The sequence below is a fragment of the Hyperolius riggenbachi genome, chromosome 8 (genome assembly GCF_040937935.1).
Source record: "Hyperolius riggenbachi isolate aHypRig1 chromosome 8, aHypRig1.pri, whole genome shotgun sequence".
Taxonomy (NCBI): Eukaryota; Metazoa; Chordata; class Amphibia; order Anura; family Hyperoliidae; genus Hyperolius; species Hyperolius riggenbachi.
Genome location: NC_090653.1, coordinates 145,628,154 through 145,647,062, shown reverse-complemented (window position 1 = coordinate 145,647,062; position 18,909 = coordinate 145,628,154).

The following is an 18,909-nucleotide window of genomic DNA, read 5'->3' as shown; positions in this document are numbered from 1 at the left end:
TTCAACCAACTTGTCGTCCGACTTGTCGTTTGAAAGACAAGTTAGAAGTGTATAGGTGTTATCAAGCGACTGATAACAGCCGGTTTGCTCGATCCACTTAGCGGATCCGTTGGACCAACTGTCGTTCAAACGACTGTCCGGTCCATACTTGTGTACAAACGACTTCTAGTCGTTTGTCCAACTAATAGACATTCTAACATACAGTCGTTTGACCAGTAGTCTAATCTAGACCATTGTTCTATCCAGTCCATTATCCACTATCAAGTTGGTTAAATGACATGTAAATTAGGTGAATTAGCATATCAGCCGCTTTGTTGTTCAGTGTACATGACGTTTGAATGACTTGGTGTTTGTACTTCAAGTCGTTCAAACTACCAGTTTAAACAACAATCAGACGTAAAGTTGGAAGTGTGCACACTGACCTTTGGCCCAACATGCATCAGCCTTCCTGTTTAGATTCCACAATACAGTTTACTATTTTAGCCTACTACTGCTCCTCAGCTGATTTGTTATTTCGCAGCTATGTGTTGTATTCATACCAGGGATATCCTGCACACAGCTTCAGGTTTTTTTACCCTATCATTTGAAATAATGTTACACAATGTGATACCTAAGCTGCAGCTTACACTTTATACATGCAAAAAAAAAGAAAAAGGTGTTTGATGATCACTGTCACAGCTGTAACAAATCTGCTCCATACTGGCAGCAGTGAGCAATGATAGTGATGTGGAGATAATTTGTACTTAGCTTTTCTCTAAATGTAACAACCTTACTATCAAAGCTTAGTGCTGCTAATCTGGTAATTGTTTCTTTATGTGGATTTGCATTTTAACACGTGAAAGTTTTGGAAGGTTTTTAGCTTCCTTTCTCCCTTCCTTTTTCTTTCTTCTCTTTGCTTTCTCTTTCCTATCCATGGCTGCAAAGTTCATTTTTTCTTAAAAGACAAAGCATATTAAACTGCTTTATTTTTGTTAGATGTTTATTCAAAAGTCATTTTACAAAGACCCCTGGAGTATATGTAACTTAATATTGGCTTCACATTTACAGATAAATAAAATGAGGAGATAAAGATGAACTCCAGTTCATGGGATTAATTGATTTTATTTAAGGTTTAGAATGAGGCAAAGGTGAGCAATCATCAATCCCTTTATCAAAGGAATGAAAGGACTCTCTTGCCCCCCAAAAAGGCTTATTTAGCTTGGAAAAAAGGTGACTTGATTAACATGTATAAATATATCCAAGGGGAATAAAAAAAGCTTGCAAATTAGCTTTCTATTCCTAGGTCTGTACAAGTGATGAAAGGACACGAGGATATGATATATGTATGGAGGAAAAGGGATTTTAACATCAGTGTAAAATGGAGCTCTTGTCGGTAAGGGTGGTTAAGATGTGGAATACCTTACTACAGAAATTAGTATGCTGTAGTAGGTAATGTCTCAAGTACACTTTAAGTTTTAAGGGCATCCACAGCTATGTGATACCTTGGTCCAGTAAGGGATATAGTTTGTGAGGTTAATCTTGAAATATACATGTCTTTTTTCAACCTAGATAGCTATGTATTTAAGCTAAGTTGGATATTCTGAAGTACAAGTCTCCCACCACAACTGTTGCCAGTGTTAAAAGCAGAATTACAGCATAGTATAATTTTCTAACAATCTGTCACCTAATGGCTTTTTACCTGTATTACCTGTATAGTTATCCTACCTGTGTCTTTGTCACATAGTCATGCCAACTCTATAAAAGACTAATTTGCTTTAACCTCCCTGGCAGTTAATTTTTTTTGCCAAATGGGCAAAAATCCTTTTTTTTTAAATTTTTTGTTTTGTTTCATGTAAAGCTACCAGAGTGGTAGCTACATGAAACACCACTAGAGGGCGCATGTGTCCCTCTAGTGCGATTGTCGCCGGGACACTAATAGCAAACAGGGGAGCACGTATATAACGCGTTCCCCTGTTTGGCTTCTCCTGTCGCCATGGCGATGATCGGGATGACGTCATGGACGTCAGCCGACGTCCTGACGTCAGGCGCACCCGATCCAGCCCATAGCGCTGCCCGGAACTCATTGGTCTGGGCAGCGCAGGGCTCTGGCGGGGGGGGGACCCTCTTTCGCCGCTGCGTGCGGGCGATCGCCGCAGAGCGGCGGCGATCAAGCTGTGCGCGCGGCTAGCAAAGTGCTGGCTGCGCGCACAGCACTTTGAATGGGGCGAATCGCCCCAATAGAGCCGGAGAAATCGGGCTTACCGCCAGGGAGGTTAAAGACACAACATGGTTAGTGCAGCTGCCAGACAGAAGCTAATAACATTGTTTACTTATAAGCGGAGGCTTATTGTCTGCATACAATAAATTAAAGGCAACTGTCTCTGCAGAGAGCTGAGTAGTGCATTTTGTGGTGAGACAGTCACATAAATAAGCTCCAGGGTAGAGTGAAAGTAAACCATGTTAGTTTTCAATATTTTTTATTGAAATTTCAAATTTTTAACAAAATATGCCATTGACATATCATGTATTAAAAAAAAACTGTTTTGTTTATACATGAAAGTAAACCATGTTAAATGACAACTGTAATGAGAGGTATATATTGAGGCTGCCATATTTTTTTTCATTTTAAGCAATACAAGTTACCTGGCTAACCAGCTTCTCCTCTGCCCCTAATACTTGTATCCATAGACCCTGAACAAGCATGCAGCAGATCAGGTGTTTCTGGCATTATTGTCAGACCTGACAAGATTAGCTGCATGCTTGTTTCTGGTGTTATTCAGAAACTACAGCAGCCAAATAGATCAGCTGGGCTGCCAGGCAACTGGTATTGCTTACAAGGAAATAAATATGGTATCCTCCATGTACCTCTCACTACAGTTGTCCTTTAACATTTTAGGTATGTGTGTAAGAAGTATTTTATTAGTCATCAGTATCATAATTCGTGGCAAATCTGTTGGAGCAAGTTTATTTTTTTTTCTACTGATCTTTGACTGTTATTTCTTCATTATGGCTTTTTCATGTAACTGTGAACATGTCTTGCCAATCAAACATGCCTATCCTCTCTAACCACAGTTCAGTGTCCTTGGGACTCATACAGATAACTTAGTGAGAGGTTACAGCTTCCACTCTCTTGTTCTGGGATGTGTGGGAGGAGTATAAAGTGTTATCTCTGTCTGTTGCCTTGATGTTGTACTTTACTGTTAGGATTGGTGTCAGCAAACAGAGAGAATCTGATTATTGGTGATCTGCAGTATCGCCAACAATGCAGATGTCACCTGATTAATTATGATCTGCAGAATCACCAATAATACAAGTGTAACTAACCTCTGGACAGGGATGCTCGGATGTGCCTCATCCACGAATTCGGAAATCCGCGTGGTTGCAAAAAAAAATCCGCATTCGGCCCCGCCGCATGCGGATTTTCGTCCGCGTCCACGCAACCACGCGGATTTTTTCCCGTGAATGGCGTAATCACGCGCGGATTCACGCTCGGAGGCGGATTTTCTTTTAATGTTAATAACAAAGCCCCCATACATGCTACAGTCCCCCAAATAGCATGGATTATCGAGGTGATAAGGGGCAACATAACTTCAACATAAAAAATTCCCCCCAAAAATTTTTTTCTAGAGAAAATGGATTTTAAAGTGAAATCAACACTTTAAATGGGGCTATTAATTGGTAATAAGTGGTTTTAAAAAGGGATATACGCGTTAAGCAGTCAAAGAGGTGAAGGCGAGTTCCAATGGCACTTGGCGGCGAAGGTACCGCTAGAGGAGGATGAGTGGCTGACGGCAAAAAGGCTCCAGAGAGGTTTTTGTAATTTTTTTTTTTTGCAGCAATTAGCAATGACATCGCAGCAGAGTTGTCAGTGGACACGGGCAGTGTGAACGCAGAGTGCAGTGGTGGTAGCGACTGAGTCAGGAGAAGGACTATGCGGGCGGTCAGTTCAGCAGCACAGAAGGACCACGGCAACATACTGGTGGTAGTAGTAGCAGCACAGCGTCATAGTGCTGGCCAAAAAATTAAATGCACCCGGTGACCCAGGCAGTGTGAACGCAGAGTGTAGTAGCGACTGAGTCAGGAGGACAAAGCGGGCGGTCAGTTCAGCAGCAGCAGCACAGTAGTAGTAGCACAGCGTCATAGTGCTGGGCAAAAAATTAAATGCACCCGGCGACCCGGGCAGTGTGAACGCAGAGTGTAGTAGCGACTGAGTCAGGAGGACAAAGCGGGCGGTCAGTTCAGCAGCAGCAGCACAGTAGTAGTAGCACAGCGTCATAGTGCTGGCCAAAAAATTAAATGCACCCGGCGACCCGGGCAGTGTGAACGCAAAGTGTAGTAGCGACTGAGTCAGGAGGACAAAGCGGGCGGTCAGTTCAGCAGCAGCAGCACAGTAGTAGTAGCACAGCGTCATAGTGCTGGCCAAAAAATTAAATGCACCCGGCGACCCGGGCAGTGTGAACGCAGAGTGTAGTAGCGACTGAGTCAGGAGGACAAAGCGGGCGGTCAGTTCAGCAGCAGCAGCACAGTAGTAGTAGCACAGCGTCATAGTGCTGGCCAAAAAATTAAATGCACCCGGTGACCCGGGCAGTGTGAACGCAGAGTGTAGTAGCGACTGAGTCAGGAGGACAAAGCGGGCGGTCAGTTCAGCAGCTCAGAAGGAGGACCATGGCAACTTACTGGTAGTAGTACCATAACACCAAAAAATTAACCAAGGTAGGCACTAGGCAGGTAGTAAATGTCTTTATAAAGGCAGGCATAGTTAACAACAGCACATGCAGCAGCCACTTCATGTCCCCCTGTGTCCGACAATAGGGGCCAGGAACTCACCTTCCACCCAAGCCTGGTTGATTTTCAGGAAGGTGAGTTTGTCCACAGAGGCGTGGGAGAGCCGAGAGCGCTTCTCTGTGACCACGCCACCGGCCGCACTAAAGCATCTCTCTGAGAGGACACTGGAAGGAGGGCAGGATAGGAGTTCCAGGGCGTACTGGGAAAGCTCGCTCCAGATGTCCAGTCTCTTGACCCAGTACTCCAAGGGGTCCACGGGGCTGTCGGTGTCATTGAGCCCGCTGGATGACCCCATATAGTCAGACACCATGGTGGTCAGTCGTTGCTTGTGCTGGTTGGTGGTGGATGCTGTGGCGGGCACCTCTGTTCTGGGCTGCTGCACTGCATACAGGCTCTTGCTTAGGCTCTTCAGGTCTCCGGGGCGCCAGTTGCTGCTGCTGGTGGTTGTTGTTGTGCTGCTAGTGGCAATGGCAGGCACCTCTTGCTGGCTTGGCAGAGCAGTTACAGTGGGGGTGGAGGGCTGGGGGAATGCTTCCAGTAGTCTGCGCACAAGGGCCTCCTTCAACTCCCTTGTGCGTTGCTCGGTGGTGGATGGCGTCATTAAGTCTCCCAGCTTCCCCTTCAGACGGGGATCAAGCATCAAGGTAATCTAGATGTCCTCCCTTGAACGCATCTGGATCACCCGGGGGTCCCTGCGAAGGCAGCGCAACATGTGCACAGCCATGGGAAACAAGTGGGCCCTGCCAGCAAGATCTTCCTCGTCCTCGCCATTGTCCCATAACGCATGCCTGTCCTCTTCCTGTGCCATGTCGTTGTTCTCCTCAAACCGCCATCCACGTACAACGCCTGCTGCACTCTGCTCCTCCTCCTCCTCCTCCTCATTCAGGTTAGGGACCTCCAACTCTTCCACTACCTGCTGTGAGCCCTCCTCTGAGCTGGACTGTGCTGCCATCTGCTCCTGTTCTTCCAACTGCCTCAGGGTTTCATCCCCACGCTCAATTAAATTGTCCATTGCCTGCTCCAGTAGACAAACCAAGGGCACCCACTGGCACACAGAGGCCCGCTCCTCACTGACCATCTTGGTTGCCTTCAGGAAGGGACTCAGCACCAGGCATACTTGCTGCATCAGTGTCCACTGAGTGGCAGTAATCATGGGGACTTGCTGGTTGCTGGGGACACTTGGGTCTAGCATGTAGGCCCTAAGAGCCAGCCTGTGCTGACACAGCCGCTCCAACATGGCCAGAGTCGAATTCCAGCAAACTGGCATGTCGATGATCAGCCGGTGTTGTGGCCTTCCATACTGCTGCTGTAAGGTGGACAAGAGTGCAGAGGCAGTGGCTGACAGGCGGAAAAAGCGTACCACCGCCCGGGCATCCTGCAGCAGCTCGCTCATCCCCTGGTATGTGCGCAAGAAGCGCTGCACCACAAGATTGAGCACGTGGGCCAAGCAGGGGATGTGCTGGAGGTTTCCCTGCTGCACTGCTGCCACCAGGTTGGCCCCGTTATCGGCTGCCACATACCCCACTTCCAGGCCTCTGGGGGTCAGCCACCTCCGCTCCTGCTTCCTGAGGGCGGCCAGGACGTTGTTGGCCGTAAGCCTCTCCTTCCCCAGGGTCACCAATTTTAAAAGGGCTTGGCAGTGCCGAGGCTTGGCGCTGCTGCTGCCGAGGCGGGCTTGCTTTCCGGGTGCTGAGGGAGTGTCGTGACAGGACCCTTCTGCATCCCCCCTGATCCCGCGTGGTGGCACCACTAGCTGGGCTGATGCGCTCTTGTCCTCCCTCCCTTCCATCAGTGTCACCCAGTGGGCCGTAAAGGACAGGTAGCGACCTGTCCCAAATCTGCTACTCCACGAGTCCATGGTCACGTGGACCCGCTTGCCCACAGAGTAGTCCAGGGAACGGGCCACGTTTTCCACCGCAAACTTGTGGAGTGCTGGGATCGCGCTCCTGCTGAAATAGTGGCGACTGGGGACTTGCCACTCGGGGATGCCAAATTGGAGCAGCGTCCGCATGGTGCTCCCCTCCTGCACCAGGGAGTAGGGAAGCAGCTGTGATGCCATGGCTCGGGCCAGCAAGCCATTTAGTTTGCGGATCCGCCTGTGGCTTGGAGGCAGAGGCTTGGTCAGACCCTGAAAGGTGTCGCTCAGCAGGGTCTGACGACGCTGGGATGCAGGGGAGACAGAGGAGAGAGACGAACACTGGCTGCCAGCCTCAATGTCTGTGTCCTGAGCAGCCGAGGTGGAAGAGCGCTTGCGTGCTACTACTGCTGCTGCTGTGGGGGATTCACGACCCTGAGGGAGGGAGGATGCTGCTGCGCTGGTGGGCCTTCTGCTCTCAGGAACCCCTGCCAGCAGTGCCTGCTTCCTCTTAAAGTCCGCATACTCGCGGCAGTGGCGGCTTCTCAGGTGGCCCTGGAGGGATGAGGTACCCATCTTGCTCCCATGGCTCAATCTTTTGCTGCATAACCTGCACACCGCATACTTTTTGTCATCAGTACATTCCTCAAAGCAATCCCACACTGGTGACTTTAATTTACTGCGGCCCCCACTAGCAGAGGGTGCAGCGGAGCAATGTGTGGTAGTAGTTGCCGGGGGTTGCATGGTGGTGGTGCCGGCTGAAGCAGTGTCCTGTCTACTTCCTCCACGCCCACTGCTGCCGATGCCCCTGCCCCTGCCTGACATATGGCGATATCCTTGCCTAGGCCGAGGTGACTCGTCATCCTGCTCTGACCATTCTTCCACGGACTCAGCAGGCTGCACATAGTTAGGGTCCACAACGTCGTCATCATCAGCAGCATCATCATAATCCAGCTCTTCCTCTGACTCCCCCGCCTCCTCTTCTGTCCCTACATCCCCAGACACAGACCCCTCTTCTTCATCACCAGAACTCAACAACGCTTGTGATTGTGGCCTGATCTAAATCTCTGCCACATCAGTCCCCAGTAAGTCCTGAGCTTCTTGCATCAGCAGGTTCCCAGATGCCGGACTGAGCGACAGAACGCTGTCATCCTGGGAGGGCTGCTGACCAGTGGGTACTGGGGTGGATGTCACAACAAGCGTGGGATGTTGGCTGCTGCTGCTACTGCTTGGAGTGGTGCTCACAGTAGAGGTCTGGGAGGAAGTCATGATGTCCATGAGTACGTCAGGTTCCATTTGCTCAACCACCACACGGGGACCAGAAACATTAAAATATTTGGACAATGGCGTCCGCTGACTCGGCCCAGGCTTTGCTGCCCCCTTTTCTGCTGCATCACGACCACGTACAGCTGGGCGTCCTCTCCCTGGACGTGGAGCAGTCCCAGAAGTGGCTGAGGCAATTGAACTCCCTTTCCTCTCACCCCGCGAAACCCTGCCAGACATGTTGCTAGTAATGAATCACTGGATGCAGTGGGCACAGTACAAGGTCACTGAAGGATGCAGTGGGCACAGTACAAGGTCACTGAAGGATGCAGTGGGCACAGCAGTGGGCACTGGATATACAACTAGGTCACTGAAGGATGCAGTGGCCACAGTACAAGGTCACTGAAGGATGCAGTGGGCACAGCAGTGGGCACTGGATATACAACTAGGTCACTGAAGGATGCAGTGGGCACAGTACAAGGTCACTGAAGGATGCAGTGGGCACAGCAGTGGGCACTGGATATACAACTAGGTCACTGAAGGATGCAGTGGGCACAGTACAAGGTCACTGAAGGATGCAGTGGGCACAGTACACGGTCACTGAAGGATGCAGTGGGCACAGTACAAGGTCACTGAAGGATGCAGTGGGCACAGCAGTGGCCACTGGATATACAACTAGGTCACTGAAGGATGCAGTGGCCACAGTACAAGGTCACTGAAGGATGCAGTGGGCACAGCAGTGGGCACTGGATATACAACTAGGTCACTGAAGGATGCAGTGGGCACAGTACAAGGTCACCGAAGGATGCAGTGGGCACAGTACAAGGTCACTGAAGGATGCAGTGGGCACAGCAGTGGCCACTGGATATACAACTAGGTCACTGAAGGATGCAGTGGCCACAGTACAAGGTCACTGAAGGATGCAGTGGGCACAGCAGTGGGCACTGGATATACAACTAGGTCACTGAAGGATGCAGTGGGCACACAAGGATGTCACACTGTGTAATGAGATGCTCATATGCCAGCGAGCGAGCAGTGGGCACTGGGCACGGCACAAGGTCACTGACAGAATGAATGAACAGCGCTGGCAGAGAGTGGCGGCGCCGGCGGTGTGACTGGCTGCCTGCAAATAGTACAAGTGTATAACTGTCACTGGAATATACAAGTGAACACTGCAGCTGCACTAACCTGCCTGCCTGCACTCTACACACAGATAATCCCCACTCCCACTACACTGCAGCACTGAACCTGCCTGCACAGCACTACACACAGTTAAATAATCACTAGACTCCCACACTCCCACTACACTACACTGACTACAACTAACTACAGCATTTACTCACTGACTAGCTAACTGTGTACAGTATAAGAGCAGTGTTAGCAAAAAAAACGCTTTGTTTTTAACACAATAAATGCACTTGCTCAAACAACAATGGCCTGGAGATAATCCTCTCAGCACCACAGTCTAGCAAGGACAGAGCTTTTCCATCATGGCCGCCGCTTTATATTCAGTAGGGGAGGGCATAGCTCCCCTCCTGTGATTGGTTGCTAGGGCCTGGCTGGGGCACTCTGATTGGCCTGCAATGTGTCACTTCCGCATAGTTTGACGCATTTCCGCAAACCACGACTTCAGCACCAGGTTTCACGAGCGTGAATGCGGATTTCTGTCCGCATTCACGCGAAGCCGAAGTAGATTTTTGTGGTTGAAAATCTATTCACGGATTTTCGTGTCCGAGGCGGAATGCGTCAAAATGGTCGTGAATCCACGCGTAAGCGTGATCACGACCTGGCGGTGAGCACCACTGCCTCTGGACACCTAATACAGTAAATGACAATAAAGACAGTAATAATTAACAAGATCGTGGAAATATCCACCACACGGCAATTCCTCAGAGGTGTGGTTACCTCTGAATGGGAACCCCGTGTGTGAGATCCTCAAACCGGGCAAAGAGAGGAATCTTGGCCGCTGGCAGTAATCGTCTGCTAGGGCAGGCGTCTCGGAGAGGCAAGCCTCAGAGGTAGCCCTACAGTGGGAGACGTTCCACTGAAGGGAGAAGGTCAGACAAGCAGAGGTTCGGCAACAGAGAAGGCGGCAGCAGTACAGAAACGGAAGGCTGATTCAGAGTTGGTAAACAGGCAGGGTCGGCAACTTTGAATCAGATAGGCAGAAGTACAAGAGCGATTAGAGTAAAGAGTAGTCAGGGATAGCCAGAGTCAAAACACAGGTAAATATACAAATACAATCCTAATGTAAGGTGTGACGTCCTTGGTATCAACACCTAGGAAACTGGACTAAGGTCTGAGCGCTAACACGAATGTATTCACGACAGCAGACAACTTGCTACTGACAAGCAGGTTCTATAAGTAGCCAGAGAACTGCCCAGCACCGCCCCAGAGCCCCAGCCAATCCACAGAGCCACTGGAATCAGCTGACCATTTTGGTCAGCTGACTCCTCGTCTAGTGGCATAAAGTTCTTGTCTCCTCGCGCGTGCGAGGGAGCTGGAGACCCCACAGACAGCAAGCGCGCGGCGGAGTCCGCCGAGCATGTGGACTCCGCTGTCCAAACAGCCCCACCCGGCGACCCAGAGGTGAGAGCCTGAGAAGCGGAGCCCGCTGCCACGCACGTACTGGCAGCGGGTCCGCTGACTGTTACATTTACATATAGTATTGAATAGAGGCAGATGATTGACTAACTTTTCTAGCAGTCAGCTAACTGAACCAAAACCTATATATCTGATGCTATGGTTGCTAAGGTTCTTTATTGCATCAAAATGCTGTTTTTGCTGTTTGTAGCAAAGGTGACACTACAGTCACAACTTGCCATAAACCCAAAACAGATGTGTTCTGTATTATATTTGTGGAGATATTTAACTCTTAACTTAATATTTTATCTTTAATTCACTAATCTTTTCACTGCACAGACAGCTGCCTTTGTCTGTATTATGCTGACAGGGTCATCCAGTAAAGCAAGTTACATGTTGCATGCACGTTATGCAGTTTGCACTGTCTGAGATCTATACATTTTAATGAGTCAGGGCCAATTTGCTTTGTATCCAACATATCAGGTACCTCTCAAGTCATTATTTCAAGTTACTTGCACTTTTGTAGTTTTTTGTGAATTGACATTTAAAAGGCAACTGTAGCAAGACGGATATGGAGGCTGCCATATTTCCTTTTAAGCAATACCAGTTGCTCGGCTATCCTGCTTATCCTCTGCCTCTAATACTTTTAGCCGTAGACTCTGAACAACCATATGCAGATCAGGTGTTTCTGACTTTATTGTAAGATCTGACGGGATTAGCTGCATGCTTGTTTCTACTGTCATCCACACAGTACTTCAGCCAAATAGATCATCGGGGCTGCCAGGCAACTGGTATTGTCTAAAAGGAAATAAGTATGCCAGCCTTCATATCCCTCTTGCTACAGTTGTCCTTTAAGTAAACAATTCACAATAAATTTTATCAAGCTATTTTGAATATCAAGCTGTTTTGAGTTACCGGTACTTTTCTTTAACACATGCTTTATTGCTTTGTTCCTTGAGTGTTTTTTAACAGTGTGCATCATTAATATGTTTGCATAAGTGCTAAAGTCAGAAGTAGAGAAAGGCAAAGTTAAATGACAGTTTGCATTAGCTAAATGAATAGATTACAGTAGGAAGCTTTTGAGATGGCTCAGGTCTGCTCATTAGGTATGATGTATACAGGGCCGGCCTTAGGTTTCACAGCGCCCTGAGCGTAACCAAATTTTGGTGCCCCCCCCCCCCATTTATCCTCTTCGCGTGTGAGCGCACCAAACACACACACACACACACACACACTAATGGGGGGGGGGGGCAGATCCCTCCTTTAGTGTATATAGGCTTAGGCTACTAGTCTTGCAGTCGCAGATCCCCTTTTAGTGTATTTAGGCAGCAGATCCCCCCGACCCCCCCCCCCCCTACATTAGTGTATCTACTCTGGCAGCATAAGCATACTCCCCCTTTAGCGTAGGGAGGTTGGGGAGCCTTACTTCTTGCTGGTCAGTCTTCTCTTCTTACTGTCTGCAGAGCAGTCTGCAGACTTAGTGCCAGTGTAGGTGCCAGGATTCTGGGAGCAGGAGAGAAGGACTCGTCATCACTCAGGACATGCTGCACGCTTCTCTGCAGCAGCCTGAGGCTCAGCGCGCCTCCGTCCATCCTGATTCCTGACATATAGCTATAAGTCCCCCCAGTATAGGTAGTAGTGTTGGGCGAACAGTGTTCGCCACTGTTCGGGTTCTGCAGAACATCACCCTGTTCGGGTGATGTTCGAGTTCGGCTGAACACCTGATGGTGTTCGGCCAAACTGTTCGGCCATGTGGCCGAACTAAGAGCGCATGGCTGAACGTTCCCCGAACGTTCGGCTAGCGCTGTGATTGGCCGAACGGGTCACGTGGTTCGGACCCGACGCGCTCTGATTGGCCGAACGGGTCATGTGGTTCGGGTAAATAAATACCCGATCCACGTCATTTCTCCGCCATTTGTCTGTGGGTTTAGCTTTGGGTAGGCAGGCAGGGTAGTTCTCTCTCCAGCCAGGCTAGCCAGGGTCCCCCCAGTCATTGTGTCGCTGCTGGGAACAGTAGTACACCGCTCACCCACCACTGTATAGCATTGTGTTTACTGCCACTCTGTGTCTCTGCTGGGAACAGTAGTACACCGCTCACCCACCACTGTATAGCATTGTGCTCTGTGTCGCTGCTGGAAACAGTAGTACACCGCTCACCCACCCACCACTGTATAGCATTGTGCTCTGTGTCGCTGCTGGGAACAGTAGTACACCGCTCACCCACCACTGTATAGCATTGTGCTCTGTGTCGCTGCTGGGAACAGTAGTACACCGCTCACCCACCACTGTATAGCATTGTGCTCTGTGTCGCTGCTGGGAACAGTAGTACACCGCTCACCCACCCACCACTGTATAGCATTGTGCTCTGTGTCGCTGCTGGGAATAGTAGTACACCGCTCACCCACCACTGTATAGCATTGTGCTCTGTGTCGCTGCTGGGAACAGTAGTACACCGCTCACCCACCACTGTATAGCATTGTGCTCTGTGTCGCTGCTGGGAACAGTAGTACACCGCTCACCCACCACTGTATAGCATTGTGCTCTGTGTCGCTGCTGGGAATAGTAGTACACCGCTCACCCACCACTGTATAGCATTGTGCTCTGTGTCGCTGCTGGGAACAGTAGTACACTGCTCCCCCACACTATATAGCATTGTGTTTACTGCCACTCTGTGTCTCTGCTGGGAACAGTAGTACACCGCTCACCCGCCACTGTATAGCATTGGTTGTTGTGTCTCAAAGCGTGGCCTTCTCCTCCTGCGCCGCCCTCCTCCTGTTCCATCACGTGTGCTGCTGCTGGGTTAGCATTACCAGTCCCTTTTCCTGGAACCTCTCATCTGTATTACATTTATGACTGCATGCCGACAAAAAGCATGTTACCTGTGCAAAGAAAACAGACATTTCCCGCATTTAAAAGACAGTTTTCCCTTTGAAACTTTAAAATCGATTTTCTCAAAAACTATAAGCTCTTTTTACTAAATTTTTTTCCCTCTTGTACCCACTCCCAAGGTGCACATACCCTGTAAATTTGGGGTATGTAGCATGTACGGAGGCTTTAAAAAACACAAAACTTCGGGTCCCCATTGACTTCCATTATGTTCGGAGTTCGGCTCGAACACCCGAACATCGCGGCCATGTTCGGCCTGTTCAGCCCGAACCCGAACATCTAGATGTTCGCCCAACACTAATAGGTAGCCAGGCATAGGTGACCCACTAAAGGTAGCCAGCTATAGAGCTCCCCAGTATAGGTTAGCCAGGTAGGTGCCCACAGTATAGGTAGCCAGTATACTTGCCCCAGTATAGGTTAGGTAGGCATTTGTCCCAGCTATAGGTTAGATTGGTAGGTGCCCCCAGTACAGGTTAGATAGGTAGGTGCCCCCAGTGTATAGGTTAGATAGGTAGGTACCCGCAATATAGGTTAGATAGGTAGCTGCCCCCAGTATAGATTAGATAAGTAGCTGCCCTCAGTATTGGCTAGATAGGTAGCTGCCCCCAGTATAGATTAGATAGGTAGCTGCTCCCAGTATAGGTTAGATAGGTAGGTACCCGAAATATAGGTTAGATAGGTAGCTGCCCCCCAGTATAGGTTAGATAGATAGGTGCCCCCAGTATAGATTAGATAGGTAGCTGCCCCCAGTATTGGCTAGATAGGTAGCTGCCCCCAGTTTTGGCTAGATAGGTAGCTGCCCCCAGTATAGATTTGATAGGTAGCTGCCCCCCAGTATAGGTTAGATAGGTATCTGCCACCCAGTATAGGTTAGATAGGTAGCTGCCCCCTAGTATAGGTTAGATAGGTAGCTGCCCCCCAGTATAGATTAAATAGGTAGCTGCCCCCAGTATAGGTTAGATAGGTAGCTGCCCCCAGTATAGGTTAGATAGGTAGCTGCCCCCAGTATAGATTAGATAAGTAGCTGCCCCCCAGTATAGATTAGATAGCTAGCTGCACCCATGTATAGGTTAGATAGGTAGCTGCCCCCAGCAGGGACAGATCTAGACCAAGTTGCGCCTGGGGCAAGGTCAGGTTTTGGCGCCTAAAGGTCAGGTTTTGGCGCCTAAATTGCCATTCCCCTTCCAGTTTCGGCGCCTAAAGGTCAGGTTTTGGCGCCTAAATTGCCATTCCCCTTCCAGTTTCGACGCCTAAAGGTCAGGTTTTGGCGCCTAAATTGCCATTCCCCTTCCAGTTTCGGCGCCTAAAGGTCAGGTTTTGGCGCCTAAACTGCCATTCCCCATCCAAATTTTGACGCCTTTTTAACAATTCAACAAACTGCGCCTGGGGCAAGAGACCTGTCTGCCCCCCCTAGATCCGTCCCTGGCCCCCAGTATAGATTAGATAGGTCGCTGCCCCCCAGTATAGATTAGATAGGTCGCTGCCCCCAGTATAGGTTAGATAGGTAGCTGCCCCCAGTATAGGTTAGATAGGTAACTGCCCCCAGTATAGATTAGATAGGTAGCTGTTCCCAGTATTGGCTAGATAGGTAGCTGCCCCCAGTATAGATTAGATAGGTAGCTGCCCCCAGTATAGGTTAGATAGGTAGCTGCCCCCATTATAGATTAGATAGGTAGGTGCCTCCAGTATAGATTAGATAGGTAGCTGCCCCCAGTATAGGTTAGATAGATAGGTGCCCCCAGTATAGATTAGATGGGTAGCTGCCCCAGTATAGATTAGATGGGTAGCTGCCCCCAGTATAGATTAGATAGGTAGGTGCCCCCAGTATTGGCTAGATAGGTAGCTGCCCCCAGTTTTGGCTAGATAGGTAGCTGCCCCCAGTATAGATTCGATAGGTACAGGGCCGGCCTTTGACCTGAGCGACCAGAGCGATTGCTCAGGGCGCCAACTTCCAGGGGGCGCTCCTGCCACCTGGCTGCATGTGGCTGCTGCGGGCCCCGACTGGGTCCGTCTCTCTCCGCCCCCTGGTGCCGCTGCTGGGGGTGATGGGGAGAAAACATGCGGCCGCCGTGATGGAGGGGGGAGCCACAGCCGCGGGGAGGGCAGCCCGACCTCTCCCTCCCTTCCTCTTCGGGCCGCCCTCCGTGCTCCCCCCTCCGATGCAGACTCGGCAATGCAATGCACAGAGAACAACTCACCTCCCTGGTTCCGATCGTCGGCGCCTCTCACTTCCCGCTGTTCGCCTCTTCGACATTAGTTACTGATACACACTAAACTTCCTGCTAAGCAGGAAGTTTAGTGTGTATCAGCGGCTATGTAGAAGAGGCGAACAGCGGGAAGTGAGAGGCCACGGCGATCGGAACCAGGGAGGTGAGTTGTTCTCTGTGCATTGCCGAGTCTGCATCGGAGGGGGGAGCACAGAGGGCGGCCCGGAAAGGAAGGGAGGGAGAGGGCGGGCTGCCCTCCCTGAGGCTCTCCCTCCGGTATGGGGGGGGGGGGGGCACCTACCTACCTACTTACCTACCTACTTACCTATCTATCTAATCTATACTGGGGCAGCTAACTATCTAGCCAATACTAGGGGCACCTAACTTATCTATACTGGGGGCAGCTACCTATCTAACCTATACTGGGGGGCAGCTACCTATCTAACCTATACTGGGGGGCAGATACCTATCTAACCTATACTGGGGGGCAGCTACCTATCTAACCTATACTGGGGGGCAGCTACCTATCTAATCTATACTGGGGGGCAGCTACCTATCTAATCTATACTGGGGGCACCTACCTAATCTAACCTATACTGGGGGCAGCTACCTATCGAATCTATACTGGGGGCAGCTACCTATCTAGCCAAAACTAGGGGCAGCTACCTATCTAGCCAATACTGGGGGCACCTACCTATCTAATCTATACTGGGGGCAGCTACCCATCTAATCTATACTGGGGGCAGCTACCCATCTAATCTATACAGGGGGCACCTATCTATCTAACCTATACTGGGGGCAGCTACCTATCTAATCTATACTGGAGGCACCTACCTATCTAATCTATACTGGGGGCAGCTACCTATCTAACCTATATTGGGGGGCAGCTACCTATCTAAATATATTGCGGGTACCTACCTGTCTAACCTATACTGGGGGCAGCTACCTATCTAATCTATAATGGGGGCAGCTACCTATCTAGCCAATACTGGGGACAGCTACCTATCTAATCTATACTGGGGGCAGCTACCTATCTAACCTATACTGGGGGCAGCTACCTATCTAACCTATACTGGGGGCACCTATCTATCTAACCTATACTGGGGGCAACTACCTATCTAATCTATACTGGAGGCACCTACCTATCTAACCTATACTGGGGGCAGCTACCTATCTAACCTATACTGGGGGCAGCTACCTATCTAACCTATACTGTGGGCAGCTACCTATCTAATCTATACTGGGGTAGCGACCTATCTAATCTATACTGGGGTGCAGCTATCTATCTAATCTGGTGTAATGGTTAAGGGCTCTGCCTCTGACACAGGCGACCTGGGTTCGAATCCCGGCTCTGCCTGTTCATTAAGCCAGCACCTATTCAGTAGGAGACCTTAGGCAAGTTTCCCTAACACTGCTACTGCCTATAGAGCGCGCCCTAGTGGCTGCAGCTCTGGCACTTTGAGTCCGCCAGGAGAAAAGCGCAATATAAATGTTATTTGTCTTGTCTTGTCTTTGTCTAATCTATACTGGGGGCAGCTACCTATCTAACCTACACTGGGGGCAGCTACCTATCTAATCTATACTGGGGGACAGCTACCTATCTAACCTATACTGGGGGGCAGCTACCTATCTAACCTATACTGGGGGGCAGCTACCTATCGAATCTATACTGGGGGCAGCTACCTATCTAGCCAAAACTGGGGGCAGCTACCTATCTAGCCAATACTGGGGGCAGCTACCTATCTAATCTATACTGGGGGCAGCTAACTATTTAATCTATACTGGGGGCAGCTACCTATCTAATCTATACTGGGGGCAGCTACCTATCTAATCTATACTGGGGGCAGCTATCTATCTAATCTATACTGGGGACACCTATCTATCTAACCTATACTGGGGGCAGCTACCTATCTAATCTATACTGGAGGCACCTACCTATCTAACCTATACTGGGGGCAGCTACCTATCTAACCTATACTGGGGGCAGCTACCTATCTAACCTATATTGCGGGTACCTACCTATCTAACCTATACTGGGGGAAGCTACCTATCTAATCTATACTGGGGGCAGCTACCTATCTAGCCAATACTGAGGGCAGCTACCTACCTAATCTATACTGGGGGCAGCTACCTATCTAACCTATATTGCGGGTACCTACCTATCTAACCTATACTGGGGCAGTTACCTATCTAATCTATACTGGGGGGCAGCTACCTATCTAACCTATACTGGGGGCAGCTACCTATCTAACCTATACTGGGGGGCACCTACCTATCATATCTATACTGGGGGCAGCTACCTATCTACCCAAAACTGGGGGCAGCTACCTATCTAGCCAATACTGGGGGCAGCTACCTATCTAATCTATACTGGGGGCAGCTACCTATCTAATCTATACTGGGGGCACCTATCTATCTAACCTATACTGGGGGCAACTACCTATCTAATCTATACTGGAGGCACCTACCTATCTAACCTATACTGGGGGCAGCTACCCATCTAACCTATACTGGGGACAGCTACCTATCTAACCTATATTGCGGGTACATACCTATCTAACCTATACTGGGGGCAGCTACCTATCTAATCTATACTGGGGGCAGCTACCTATCTAGCCAATACTGAGGGCAGATACCTATCTAATTTATACTGGGGGCAGCTACCTATCTAACCTACAGTATATTGCAGGTACCTACCTATCTAACCTATACACTGGGGACACCTACCTATCTAACCTGTACTGGGGGCACCTACCTATCTAACCTATAGCTGGGACAAATGCCTACCTAACCTATACTGGGGCAAGTATACTGGCTACCTATACTGTGGGCACCTACCTGGCTAACCTATACTGGGGGGGATCTATAGCTGGCTACCTTTAGTGGGTCACCTATGCCTGGCTAACTGTACTGGGGGGACTTATAGCTATATGTCAGGAATCAGGATGGACGGAGGCGCGCTGAGCCTCAGGCTGCTGCAGAGAAGCGTGCAGCATGTCCTGAGTGATGACGAGTCCTTCTCTTCTGCTCCCAGAATCCTGGCACCTACACTGGCACTAAGTCTGCAGACTGCTCTGCAGACAGTAAGAAGAGACGACTGACTAGCAAGAAGTAAGGCTCCCCAACCTCCCTACGCTAAAGGGGGAATATGCTTATGCTGCTAGAGTAGATACACTAATGTGGGGGGGGGGGGGGGGGGTCGGGGGGATCTGCTGCCTAAATACACTAAAAGGGGATCTGCGACTGCAAGACTAGTAGCCTAAGCCTATATACACTAAAGGAGGGATCTGCCCCCCCCCCCCATTAGTGTATGTATGTATTTGTGTGTGTGTGTGTGTGTGTACGTGTGTG